Source organism: Manis pentadactyla, chromosome X (assembly GCF_030020395.1).
Source record: "Manis pentadactyla isolate mManPen7 chromosome X, mManPen7.hap1, whole genome shotgun sequence".
Classification (NCBI taxonomy): domain Eukaryota; kingdom Metazoa; phylum Chordata; class Mammalia; order Pholidota; family Manidae; genus Manis; species Manis pentadactyla.
In genome coordinates, this window is record NC_080038.1 from 15,798,866 (window position 1) to 15,814,065 (window position 15,200).

Genomic DNA, 15,200 nt, shown 5'->3' on the forward strand with positions numbered 1-15,200 from the left:
AGGACTTAGTGGTTTTAAAGTGATGGAGGCAAGATCACTATCATATGCTGAGAGCATTGAGAATTTAACTTCAAGAGTTGACTGTATCAGAAGGAAATTAAGTTGCAGAAACTGGTAGACCCTTACTGCCAATCTATTAAAGGCAAGGTCCAGTGAAGATGCAGAAGGAAGCATCTGAGAAAATGTAGAGACTTTGTTACCATGTAGACAGAGAATCTTTTATGCTGCTAGGACACACTTAAGGGATTACTGGCATCCTTTCTTGTATATTATTATATTTTTTAAAAAGCAAGATCTATCAGTTCTGTTGATTCTGATTTAATGACAACACTGTATGGAAAGGAAATGAAGCCAAAGGAAGCTCTGGGGCCAAACTCAACAATGATTCACCCAAAAAATGTCTGCAGGAAAAAAAAGAGAAAAAATTGAACTATAGCAGCCCTCTGAGAAGTTATTTGGAGAAGACCAGAATAACACTGAAAGATCTCAGTGAAAATCCCCAGCTGACTGGACAGCTTTCACCAGTAAGAAATGTGCAAAACAAGAATTTGTATTTCTGGGTGCCATGTAATATAACTGTGGAGCTATTGCGCATGGAGAAACTGGTATAGCGACCCTGCCCCCACACACATCACATCACATGTATATTTAAGAAAGGGTAATCCTTTCTAATGGCATTTCTAGAAACTAAAGTTCAGTTTCTGCTTGTTACTCCTAATCGTTTATTTCTAGATTGTACCTCCCTTTCTTAGTTGAGACAAGAGAGTGGTGGACTAGTCTGTAATTCAGTAGCCACACTCAACATATATGACCTAATTGTGTTTGTATGTGAGTATCACATATACATATATATATATATATATACACACATATATACATATATACATATGTATGAGCAACTGTATATCTATATATGGAATTAATGAATAAATGCCAATGCCCTTGCTTCAGTAACTCTCCCCAGCATGTCCCAGAGATATATAACATATATGCATGATTATACATACACAAACACCATATATTTTTACATATTTCCTCCCTCTATATTTTGGCAAAATGTTCTCAAATACAGAAATTCACAAATGCACAGACACCACTGGGAAATTGACAGTAGGATCTGCAAAATATAGAAGGAAGGGAAATACCAAGCTCATTTCCAAAGGTGGGATGTGTGTGTGTATGTGTGTATGTGTACGTTGCTATGCCAGTTATTTGCCTGTTTACACTCAAGATCCATTTATGCCCTTTTCTGCCTTTCTCTGTAGGTCAAGGAACCACATATGCAGGCTCCCTTGCCAACTGGCTTCTAAGCATGATAAATCAATTGGAGGCACTGGTACAGGACTGGATAGTGGAAAGCAGGGAGGCGCAAGAGAACATTTCTTTTCGCTGTTTGGTCAGTGTCTCCAGCAGCAGCTGTATCTCTTCCATTGTTCCAGGTTCCCCTTCCCAGCTTCCCCTGGTCAGGCATGCTCTGGTTAGTTTCTGCTGGGCTTTTCTGACTCCTGGGCTCTGTTCTCCCTTCAAACCTTGGGTTGGTAGGGTATTGTACTGTTTCTTACCTCTGGGTTAGCTCCTTGTCTCCTATTTGGTTCTTTAAATATTTGATCATGTCTATGACAAACTTCCAGCAATAAGTTCCTCCTATTTAAAGTATCCAGCATAGTTTCCATTTTCTGACAGATCCCTGTCTGATAAAATTCTTGGTATAGGGGTAGTCCCACAAAACAGACTCCCAGAATGAGACTCAGTTTGGGGTTAAATATAATTATGACTTTCCTGTGTGTAAAAAATAAGATGTCAGTAAGCTGATCCTAGTAGACCATGACATCATCCACAAATTGAATGAAGGAAAATCTGCTGCCAGTTGAAGTGATGTAGTTCAGGCATATTTATAATGTTATAAATTAATACAGATATCTTGTGTTAGATGTTTTAAATGAGCTTTTAGCTTGTGCTGTAGGCTTTTATCTCTTTTAACTTTGCAGCCAAATGCTTTAGTAATAGATGATGGCAGAGGGAGGGGCAAATCATTATTCTCTTAAGAACATTAAGACTTGTTTTAAGGGCTTATTTTTATTCCCACTCTAACAGAAGACGAGGCCCCTATATCAGAAGCATGAGTAGTTTATAGGAATAGAAAAAAACGTGTACTACAGAATCATGAAAGTCCTTGCTCAAACTCCCAGATTTTGGCATCATATAGTATTGAAGAAATCTTTTTAACCTGCACAGTTTTTTAGGACAGGGATGTAGAGTGAATAAAAGATTCTCCATGTGAATGCTGCGGAACATCTACTTTTAAGAACTATACCCTATATCGGTCCTGGGAAGATTAAAGATAGTTACAAAATGTTCCTCAGATAACAAGGCACATTGATCCAGTGGATACAATTTTTTGAAATGGAAGAATTAAATATTTGGAAATCCCTTTCTTGAGCATCTGGAAAATGGCATCTGTCATATGTATCATGAATGGGGTGTTTCTATTCATCACTGGGCCTGAGAAACCATCAACTCTGAGTCATGATGAATGACTTCACTCTTACTGCTAAATGACTCATAAACAACTTAGAGCCCACGAGATTGTTTTGCAAGCTATATTAAATTCATTTGGCTATCTTCCTTATTTAAAAATCAATATCTATATGGATTTTTAGATAAATCCCCTCCCAAAACATATCAGCAAGCAGTTCATGAAACTGGAATACTTGGAGGGTACTTTGGTAATACACAGCAAATTTTGTTACTGTGGCCCCAGTTTTTGTTAAACTGTAACTGCTTCTAGTTTCCTTATTCCCCTTTGACAAATTTCTCTTTGAAAAACAGAAATTGACATATGTGCTGGGTAGGAAGAATCACATAAAAAGTCCCACAAGACCACTTTCAGATAATTCCCTAACTTAATTTAATAGAGGCTGAGGGTGCCGTATAGAATTTTATTTTATGTGCTATAATATTTATATTTATGTGTGTAGGATTGACTCTTCCATGCCTGAGATAAGAATGCAATAGGAATTCCCTATTAATCTACTGTCTTCAAGGTTAATGAAAAAGGAAAAATAAAGGGAAACTGTCTCTAGGTTTGTTAAGGTGAAGGTATGTTTGAAGTATAAATTCACATTATCAGATTTTTGAATATGAAAAAGACTAACAAGACCCAGTGCTGCCAAGAGTAAAGGGAAATGGGCAGTTGTCCTTCCAGAGGGCGATCTGATACAGCAAACCAATTTTTAGGATTATCTTAAGGAAATAATCATACAGTATAATAGGCCCAAGAATGTTCATCAGAGCATTAAACAATAAAGGTAAATGGAAACAAAGTCAATATTCATCAATAGGGCACAGGCAAAGTAAAACATAGTAGTTTATGTCTTAGCTTGGTTTCTCCAGATTTGTGGTATCTGAAATGGTAGCCACATGTAACTAATGAACACTTACATGTGGCTAGATACATGCCTGATTCCAAAGATGCAATATGAAAAAAGAATGTAAAATATATCATTAATAATTTTTATTAATAATTTTATTGATTCTCTGTTGAAATGATAATTTTTATAGACTGAGTAAAACATTGTTAAAATTAATTTCATCAGTTTCTTTTTACTTTTTTTAATGTGGCTACCAGAAAATTTTAAATTGCATCTGTGGCTTGCATTTGTGGCTTGCATTATATTTCTAGTGACAACACTGTTCTAGAAGCAAAGCTTGAGACAGGGATTTATATGCAAGTAATTTATTAAGGAATGCTTCATAGGGGAAACATAAAAAGAACAAGAGAAGCAGGACAAGGAATCAGAGGAAGCCGAGCAAAGGTGTGATTCAGATGAAGTCTCAGCCTCAGTCACAGCCCAATCCTGCAGGGAGCTCTGGAGTATAAATTGTATCTCAAGAGTTTGTCCCACTTTGAGGCAAGGGAACTGGGTCTTTATATCTTTACATCAGTTAGTCCTTGGCTATGGGTCCACCCTGAGGGCATGTATACACTCAGGCATTTCTGGCTCTGCATTGCACTGAAGCAGTTCCAGTAGCCCAAGGGACACCCCTCTAAAGCTCACAGGTGCAAGCCACTGGAAGCAAAGCATATTGAAACTGGGGGATGGGGGAACAGAATTAGTTATAGGGATCTGAGAGGATAAGAATAGTCCACTGACAGTATCAGGTATACTTTATATAATGGAATGCTATGCAATAATTTTGTGTATTTATACTTCTAGACTTAGAGAATTCTGGTAACACAGAATGGCACATTAAAAGCATGTTACCAAGCATCATATATAGTATGATCCCATGCATATAAAATTGCATACATAGACTGTCCACCTAGAAAGATTTGTGGAAGGATCTTCCTTCAAAACATTCATATATTTTAAGTCTGAGTTATGATATTTCACTATTATTTTTTTTTCCTCTTGATTATTTTTAAATACATACATTTTGTGTATTAGGGAAATGATAAAGCTATTTTGAATGCATTAATAAAGTGAAAGAGGTAAGTAAAACCTAAGATCTCAGATGTGAGAACATGTGAAATTTTATTGAATTTATGCCTTGGTTATTCATGGAATTTTTATGATACCTGGAAATGTACTTGGTGATGTGATGGTGGCTGACATTCATCTGTTATGCACGTGTTTGTCAAATAGCCAGCATCTGTTTTGGTCAATAACTTGATGAAAAGAACCACTGTCTTAAGTGCAAATGGTCAAATCAGCCCTGGATTAACTAGAGATAAAAGAGGATGCTGGATCAAACGACCAAAGGTTCAATACAATCCAAATAATATAAACAAACATTCTGAGTGAATCCAGAACAAAATATCAACATTGTAAATAAAGATAGGTTGACTAACAGAGTCTTGCAGAGTCATACTGAAGCCTGAGGCAGAAGAAAAAAATCAGTAATACTGAGCCTGTCTTTGATAAAAATGCTTGTATTTTATTCATGATGACTTTTTGCATTAGTTGTGATTTTTGAGGCATTGCATTAAAATATTACATATTTTGATTACCGAAATTTTTGCACCCTAGGTTAAGTGCCTCATTCCCCTCACTTACTCACTCACTAGACTCCTCTTAGTCCAGCCCTGACTTGGAGGTGTCTCATGAAATAAACTAACTAATCATTTAGTGCATAAAGAATTGTCTGCATATTACTTTTGAGGGTTGGCTGCCAAGGTGACATGTTAAAAACCTTGCTGTAGACCTTTCCATTCATTAATGGCAATCTAGCATTGTCTTTACCTAAATTACAAGAAGAAAAAACAAAAATATTTTAAATTCAGCAGTCTCCACAGGCTTTTGAACAATGCCATGTATGTTCTGTTATGATGTTGAGACACAAGGATTTCCAGATCTGTTTGGAAACCATTGACAGAGCACTGTGTTGAGGATGTGCTAACATTTATATGTATGTTAATACAAAGAAAACAAAAGTAAAAACACTAAGGGGACAAATTGTTCATACAGACACAAAAGTGATTATTAAAATGAAAACTCATAAGTCAGGATTACAGAGAAATAACTTCCAGCAAAGGATCTTTGCAAATATTCCAACATTTATTCTTAGCTCTATGAGATCTTGCATTAGGGTTGAGAGAAAGATATGTGCAGCATCATGTTGCAGTGCATTTTGATATTATTTACCATTTTGTTTGCTCCCAGATATTTAGGTTCCCCAAGTATGGAGTATACTGAGATCATGGAAATACTGCAAAGTGCTGACCTCGCTCTCTTTCTCATTCACTCTCACAAATACCTTTTTCATAAAATCCTGTCCTTAAATAGTTGGCAACATGAGTGGTAAAAATAGAAAGGTTGAGACTGAAAGTTGTCTTTTGATGGTAGTTTACTCCTTAAAGCTTTGTGTTGAATTGTGTATGCAGTCACACAATTATTATTATCCCAATGTATTTATGCCACCATGGTGTTTAATTCTTCTTCCTAACTTTACAGAACCTCATATTTTCAAATTGCACTTCTGGTGTGGATCCTAGACCTTACAAAAAATCCCTGTACTGAAAAAAATAGTGATTTATGTACTCTTGCTTAGAAATAAAATTTCAAGGAGCTGGAGCTGATTAGTCAACTGTGAAGCCATTTAGAATTAATGCTTGAATAATTTTCTTAAACAATACCATATAGTCTCCCCACAGGAAGAAATATGATATATGAAATGTTCAGTTACTTTAGGGATACTTTTTTTGTATTGTGAAAATCACATCTTGAAGCAAATCCTTTAAAATTAAGTAGCACTGAAAACCATGAGTTATTATATACCTATTTAGCTAAATTAATACACTGTGAGTGGTGGGTGATGTTTGAGAATACATATGTGTGATAAAACATACAGGGTCTAATTCTTTTACATGATCACTTTGAAATGGATTGAAATGAAAAGGAACTTGTACAGCAAAAAATGAGCTCTATAGCAGATACTCTTGGTGCTCAGACCATATCTCTTCAGCATACACTGTTCCAGAGCATGTTGAAGGCATTGGACAGCAAATAAACGCTCCAGTATTCTTGCCCTTTGGGGGTGGGCTACGGGGTGGACAGTTCAGCAGCTGTTCTCCACTGTCTCCCAGAGTTCATCAGTGGAACTGAGCCCCAGTTGCTCACAGTGACATGTTTGATAAAGCACTCTGCATTGGCTTCCTTTCCTTCCCTGTTTCGATTCCCATTTTCTTACCAGAGCTTTCTGGGTTCACCTTCCAAAGAAAGTAACTGCACTCAAAACCCTGGTACAGAGTCTGCTCTTGGAAGGATCCCAAATTAAGACAATCTCCCTGCTTTTGGAAGGATCCCAAATTAAGACAATCTCCATGGAATAAGTCAATGAAGAATGAATCTAGTAATTAATCCTATTGATCACTCCACCATCCTCCAAATTCTTGAGTTCAATGCAGCTTTTTTAGTACTGCTGGATGCTTTAAGCTTTGCTGTCTTTTACAATAAAAAGAATGAGAACCATCCCATTTTATAGTCCTCCTTCCTCTTTTTATAAAGTGCTTGAAAATAAGCTCTCATGGTAAGGAGTATGCAATCTTGATGTAAAAAAATTAAACACATAATAAAAAATGAATAATTTTGAACTAATGTTCACATAGCCTCTACATAATGCCAGCTTTCATGGATCAGTATTGACAAATTAAAAGGATATTCCACAGGCCAGCTGTGTACATCCACAAAATACACTACTGAACAGCTTAGGGGGGAAATGTTTTTTTACAAATGGAACAGGCCCACTTGAGCAGAGTTTGTTCAAAAGTCTTTAGTAACCTTTGGCATTTCATTTGGACTTCTGTATGCATGCCACTGGGGCTACATTAATATTTGAACATCTTACTAGCAAAACACAGGTACATCAAGGCAGTGGAAAGAAAAGGTAGAAGAACTGTCTTCCACTGTATCCAAATAAATCAACAGGATAATGCTAAAGAGCCTAGCTATAGCTGTGTCCTTTTTAAATATACAACACAGACAAATGAGATATGTTGCCATAAAGAACAGTGATCTTTGAATGTTCTCAAATTCAACCCTTCATTCTCATGTTTGAATCTAAATGTCCTGCTCTTTTATCATTGTTTTCTATCATTTATCACTGGAAAATATGGTGTATTATTCAGATGTCAGTCCAGGTGTACTTTACTTCACACCCAAATATCCAAGACATTCTACATGTGAATGTACATAGCTTTATTAATGATAGCCAAAAAAACTGTATGCAACCCAAATGTCTCTCAACAGGTGACTGGGTAAACAAATCATGGCATATACATGCAATGAAATACCATACAACTACAGAAAAGAACAACTTGGATGAATCTCAAAAACATACATTAAGTGAAAGGAGCCAAACACAAAAGGCTATATACCATATGCTCCATTTACATGAAATTCTAGAAATGGGGAATCTGATCTTTCCTAGAAAGCAAATCAGTGGTTTCCCAGAGCTAGGGGAAGACTGACTGCAAAGGGGCAGGGGGTAAATTTTTGAGGTGATTAAAATGTTCTATATGTTGATTGTGTGGTAGTTACATGAGTATAAAAATATGTCAAAACTGAACAGTTAAATTGGCACATTTTCTTATATGTAAATTAATCCTCAATAAAGTTTATTTGAGAAAAAACTTATCTCCATCCTCCCCTATGAAAAATTTATTTAAATAACAAACCAATCACTATCATTTTATAAGTAGGGCATTGAGAAAAAGAGACAGAGGACAGTTATATTTCATGGGGGGTTCAGGTAGACTTGAACATTACCTTGTATTGTAGGAGTCTAGAGGAGCCTGGGACAAAAAAACAAAAACAAAAGCAAAAAAAAACAAACAAACAACCCTGATGCCTGAAAGAATTCTCTAGAAGAAATAGAACAGGGATCAGTAGAAGGAAGGGGAGAAGAAAGGAGTAGAGGAAAATAAATGCACATTTAAACTACTTCAGAATTTTGCCTGCTGATGAACAATACTATTTCTGTATCATCACCCTGGTTGTCCATGCCCAGGCCAGGGGTACCATTTTGGTGGGGGGCAGGGCAGGGAGGAAAGCAAAGGTGTTAAAACATGGGCATATATCTCTTGGTAATGTCTTGAGGTCCAAAATTTAGAGGTATGTTTTGGTGTGAAGGTGACCCAGATCAATGTTTCTCAGACTTTAGTGAACATCAGAGTCATGTGCAGAGCTAGTAAACATGCAGATACTTAAGCCCTACCACAGAGATCCTGATGTAGTAGGTTTGGATTGGAGCTGTTATTTTACATTCTAGCAAACTTCTGGGTGATGTTATGCTGCTGGTCAAGGGACCACACTTTGAGTAGCCCTGATCTAAAGCCATAGAGGGATGCCAAAGCAAGGATTGACTTATATTAAATTACTGCTGAAAACTGTTTTGTTTTCATAGCTGGGCATGTAGGTTCGGAAGTTTTGTAGTACAGAAGACTTATTCAAGAGAGCTCTGAATTTGTTCCCTGCTCCACATTTGGTCAGTTTTCAATGAGTACCCCTTTGGATTTATTGTGGAGAGTAGGTGAATTAGCTTCTGAAAATAGATCTTGGCTGCTTACCATTCATTTCTTAGAAAATTCTGAGTGTCATATATAGGTATGTGCAATACCCTCTTGTCCTGCAGTCAGAATGTGAGAGCTGATCGTCTGAACTCTTTCAAATTGAAGCTAATGGTTTTGTGGTCCCCAGAATATGCAATTAATGAGTTTCACTGTACTGACATTTTTAATGTCAACATTAGCAACAGCAGATGGGAGATGTCTGCATTGGGTGTCTGTTTCCAATTAAGATCTTCAATTTATGATAAATGAATACATTTCAATCATGTCTGCCTTGCATTCAGTGTATGCTTGGTTGATCAACAATAAAAGCTGTCGGGGATGTTTTGGCACACAATGAAAGACCGAGTTAGCCCACAGGAGGAAGGTTCCCTCTTTAACAGTTTCTTCAAAACTTACATTAAACCAGAAAAATTCAGGAAAAGTAACAAATGAGTTTTTCAGTTATTTTTTCCATATATGTATGTGAAAATTTGGAAAATAGAGAAGATATTACCATTATAACATGAACTCTGTTAGCACTTTGGTATTTTCTTCCAGTCCTTGGACTATGCAAAGAATCATTTAGATAGGTACAATTATATATAGATTCTTGAATTTTTCACCTAATATATCCTAAGCTTTATATTCCCGGTTTTTATACAGTCTGTTCCAGTTATCTATTGATGCATAACAAACCATCCCAAAACTTAGTGGCTCAAGAGAAGAAGAGGTATTTGGATTAAGAATCTGCAGTTTGGGTAGGGCTTGGTAGGGATATCTCAACTCTGGTCTTCTTAACATTAACTGGGGCATTTCAAATGCTGGGGGCTGGAATTGGCTAATGACCTGCTCACTTGCATGTCTTCAGTTGATGCTGACTGCTAGCTGGGACATTAGTTTGGACTACCAGCAGAAACACCACATGTGACTTCTCCATGTTGCTTGAACTTCCTCAAAACATGGTGGTGAGATTCCAAGGTTGAGCTTCCCAGGAGAGTGAGCCAGGTGGAAGCTGTATTATCTTTTGTGATCTAGCTTTAGAAATCACACATGACTTCTATCGCTTCTAGTCATTAGAAGTGAGTCACTAAGCCCAGCCCATATTCAAAGAGAAGGAAAACAGATTTCACCTTTTAATGGCAGGAGCACCAAAGAATCTGCTGATACATTTTATAAAATGATAGCATAGTGTTCTATCAAGTAAATATACCAAACTTAACCATTTCACCTACAGTAAAACACTTAGGGCATTTCCATTCTTAGACTCTGATTAACATGTTTACTTAATAGATCTTCTAGAAGTAATTATATATTGCATTATACCAACTAGTTTCCAAAAGAGCATGTAGTTGTTACATATATTAGCATTTAGTAAAGGTTCTTTGATTTTGAAAATTCTAACCAGACCTTAATTGAAATAAGACCTTCTTATTAAGAGCTAGGGCTGTTTTCATGGGTGACAGCCTTAGAAAGAGATGGGGAAGCAAGGTGGATGCTCCTACCTTAGAACTCCCAAGGAAACTGAATGCTTCCAAAACTATAAATTCACACTGTGAGTCATGACATTTTCCAATTTAAGATGGGCTGTCAAGGTGAATGTTCCAAGCTTATTTGGCATTGGCAGGTGTAGGAGCTGGAAAGCCAGTATGCCCCACGGGATTGGCTGGGGGTGTCCAAATGCTGATGACACAGTTAGGGTCTCACTTAGGGTATGTGGGGCCCCAAGCAAATATTTTTTGCAAGGTCTCTGCCTATACAAACAATTTTATTTTTTAGAATGTGTGATAAAATTCATGGGCCTGTTTGATTTAATAATGAATATTTAGAATTATTTAGAGACAAGATGCTTACATACTTGTTTGTTATCCAACCAAAGCACATGAAGATTCTTTGTAGTATCCAGACACCATTTCTTGTTCAGATCCAGGAATCATATCTTTATATTCTTTATCATCAAATATGCCATTCCTTGATAATATCATATCTCCCACTAGGAGAAAAAGATAACAACACTGTTATTATTCACAGCACCATGACTCTTTGAAACCTCTTCACAATGAAATAATATACTTTTTTTTACCTCTTTACTTCCTAATATCTTTTATTTAATGGTAGTTACCTCATTACTCATGATCCTGCATCTCCATCATGCTATGATTCTCTCAGAGGTTGTTAACTGTGCTTCACTGATGATGACCATACATGTAAATATTACCCAAAATATGCAGGAAAATATGAATTATAATTCATTTTTCTGGTCATAATAAGCTTATATTTAAGAATTTTATAGAGCAAATTTAGAACAACAGATATTCTAACCATGTATTCTTGAACCCTTTATTCCACAATCACTACACTTCAAGAATATGATCTCTCTTAACCTTGACTGTACCCCTTCTAACCACATACCACCACCATGGGAAAGATGGAGAAAGAGTCTTTGAGCAGAGTGAGAAGAGCAGAAAGAATATTTGCCCTTGGTCTGGTCCAGGAATGGCCCTCCCAAAAGAGACTGCTGGCTTCAACAGCCAGTCTCAGCTATTGGAGGACCTCTTGGAAATTTTCAAGGAAGGTATTCTAAAACACTGTGACCCTTGTGTGGCCTGGGCCTGGGAACCTGGGGCAGGGTTCAGTTTGTTCAAGTTAGGGGCAATTTTGAATACAGTCATCGATGACAGAAGGAAGTTAACTGTTGCAGATCAATGTCTTAGCAGAGAGTATGGTAGCAGGTGATACAATGTAGGATAGAAGAGTGGCCAGTGTCACAGAAGGCAGCAAAGGTGATAGACAATGCCCTGGCAGCAAAGAAGTTCTCATGATGGGTCACATGGACCCCATGAAGAGATTCAGACTAGAAAAGAGTCATTGGATTTTAGTTCCATAGTTTTAAAACAGTGTTCAAGTTCCAGGTTCTGTGTAGTTTTCTTGATGGTCAGTTCTCAATGTTCATCTTTCTTGACCTAGCAGTAGCATTTGACAGAATTTATTATTATTTCTACCTGAAATGTTTTCTTTACTGTGCTTCTAGGACATCAAACTCACCTAGTTTTTCTCCTAACTCCCTGGCTGTTTTTTCTGTTTCCCCTGAAGATTCCTCATCACCCTCATAGACCTCTAATCATTGAATTTCCCAGAGCTTAGTCCTTGGACTTTATCTCTTCAATATTTATACTCACTCTTTTGGTGCTGTCGTCCAGTTTCACAGCTTTAAATACCATTTACAATATGACTCTCATATTCATAATATTCATATATCCATCCCAAATCTCTTCTCTGAACTTCAGAATAATATATCTTACTATCTACTTGATGTCTCCACTTGGACGGCTAAGAGACATCCCCACCTAATATGTACAAAGCTGAATTCCTGGTTGATCCCCCCAAGTTGATCCACCCAGTGTTCCACATCTTATTTGATAACCACACCATCCCTCCAGTTGTTCAGGACAAAAAAACTTGGAATCATCATTCAGCCCTCATTTTCCCTCATACCCAGAGGTGTCCTGGAAACATCTTGAATTGACAAATAAGAGGCAATCATGCACATCTTTTCTCAACTCTGTGATTAGTATCTCCAGCATCTACAAGATTTCCTGACACACAGTATGTACTCAATAAAAATTGTTCAAGTGAATTATAAATAGCACATATAGGGAAAGGGAAGTCAGCAGTGTTCTGTGCTTTCTAGCCATTAACCAAGTTAGCTCCATATTTTTCTCATTGAGCACCATCATTTTACATGTTGCATTGTGCATACAATTCTGCATTTCAAAGGCTGTTGCATAAACAATAATAGTAATAATGATAAGCTTTGAAATACACTTCCTAGTTCAATGCTCTCATTTTTCCTATGGTAGAAACTGAGAATGACAGAGGTAAAGTGACTTGCCCGACGTCTCACAATTCTATCCTTACTTCCTAAGCCTAATCTTTTTTGAAGCCTAAATGGGGTAGAGGGAAGGGACTGCATAAAGCTGTGACCTTTTCAGTTCATCTGAGTGGGGTTAAGAAGCTTGCAAGGAGTGAACATCTTAAAGAGGAATGTGGACACAATTTGCAAATCATATTAATTACATGATTAGGATCACAGAATTACACCTATGGCTTATGGCTAATTAGATGAAGATATCTTCTGGCTCTCCTAATTAAAAAAACAATGGCAATAGGGTATGTGGGGAAAACAGAAAACTTTAGAAGGTCAAGATTTAAATAAGTACCCTACAATACAGTCTGATTTTAAACAAATGGATATAATAAACAATATATAACAAAACCATACCTTCACTGATCAGATAATTCAGGGAGTAAGGGAGAGCCAACTGATTCTCTGAATTCTTATGTAATCTCTTTGTGGTTACAATAAATTATAGGCCATTTATGCATGGTCTGCTTGTTGATCCCTGGAAGTCATTTTTCATTTATGGTGCATTTTGCTTATAAATCTGTTCTTTAGCAAAATCATTTCCTAAAAAGATAATCTTAAAAGTAGACATTGGTGAATATAGTCCTTAAAAAAGAGTAATTGATTGGCTTGCTTGCTATCATCCTGATGCTTTTTGTTGCTAGTGTTTTTAAATTTTTATAGGACAGTTGGCTTTTTAATTCTTATAAATGTAAGCACATGCCTATGAAAATTTATGAAAGTTTTTTCAAAATCAAATAATAATCCACTTCTTCCTATTGTTCATAATTTTTATGGTTTCTTTAAAGAAATCACTTAAGAAAAGATATTTAATTCCTTCAGTTTCACTTTAGTTGGTTTCCTTCTGGGTATAGTAAATTAAAGTTTAAAATATCAGCAGTGATAATTTTAGATGGTAGAACTGAGGTTTTGTAAAATCCTTTTTTCATTTCCCCAAATTTCTTTCTTTCTAATGAACACCTATTAATTTTATAATCAGACATTTATAATTTTTATAATTTTAAGTAATATGATTGTAAATAACAAAAAGCTGATTTGATTAAATCAAATAGATACGTACATACATATCAACAGGAAATCAAGCTTTAATCTATTTATCCCTTCAGGTTTTATCTAACAAAGAGACTCTGACTTCACTAATGAGTTTTACTTCATGTTAGGATAGATAGTAACAGAAAGGGTGGCTCTTGGCAGAAAAGCCTAGAACTTTCCTTTCTTGCCCCTGGAGCTAATAAGAGCCATAAACTCACCTGTTTGCTGTGATCAGCTCTTTCACCTTAACATCAGCCTAATGGGAGGAATTGGAGGCAGTATGCAACGACAGTAGCTGCTGCTGCTGCTCCTGCTGGTATTAGAAAAAAAAGCAGAACCTTTCTTTGGCCCCGCCTATCTCTCCTTCCAGTTGTTTTAAGGCCTCAGACTTAGCGCTACTTGAGGCAAAATTCTCAGGGCCTTGAACTCAGCATATCAAGCTATGATATTATGAGTCCCAGAGGCATTCACCTCTTAACATTTCCTTCTTTCTTCATTTATAATTTATAGCTTACTGACTCCAGAAAGGACTTCAGATGCAGTATTTCAATAGGGAACTCTTGAAGACCAGAAACTCCAGAGGCAAAGGAATGCACTTCCAGTGAGGAATTTATGGTATGATGGCCTTTGCATGAGGGTAGTATTTTGAAGCAGTCATGCCCCATAGGTAGTTGTCGGCCTTCCCAATCAGCAAAACTGACCCTGGTTTTCTTTTTATAAAAATATAAAAGGTATTTGGAAAGTTACTACAAGAAAACATCAACAGCCAGAGAGCAATCATGCCCAATGCCTGCTTTCCCACATGCTTACACACAGCCCTACCCCACTCTTTACCTTCCACTCTTTTGCTTTTATGCTTGGTTTTGGCATAAAGTGTTTTAGAAATGAAACTTCTCTCTCTGTTTTTGCCCTGCTTCTAATCTGGATCCCTTGCACTTATCATCAAGGATCATGCAGGTCCATGTCTGACCCCTGAGGTAATTAATAAAAATTCACCCTGGGGTATTGGAGACTGACAGGCAGAGGTAACATACATATGTATAAGTCTGCCAGCCAACAGGAACCAAAAACTTCTGTGTCTTAGAAAAGATGTTTGTCTTGCAAAGAGGTTTTATTTGCTATTTGGAACATGCAGGACCTCAAAAGTAGTTCTTATTGTTGTTATTTTTGTTCTTTTCTATCCCACAAATAGGTTAG

At 36.7% G+C, this 15,200-nt stretch overlaps 1 long non-coding RNA gene across 1 annotated transcript in view; it reads left to right on the forward strand.

The window, feature by feature from the left end:
* LOC118926239 (uncharacterized) overlaps nucleotides 1–14,862 on the forward strand; it is a 42,245-nt gene extending 27,383 nt beyond the window's left edge. The window contains exons 3-4 of the long non-coding RNA XR_005030378.2: nucleotides 1,266–1,396; nucleotides 14,514–14,862. This is a non-coding gene — a long non-coding RNA (uncharacterized LOC118926239). The remainder of the gene's footprint in view (nucleotides 1–1,265; nucleotides 1,397–14,513) is intronic.
* The last annotated feature ends 338 nt before the right edge of the window (nucleotides 14,863–15,200 follow it).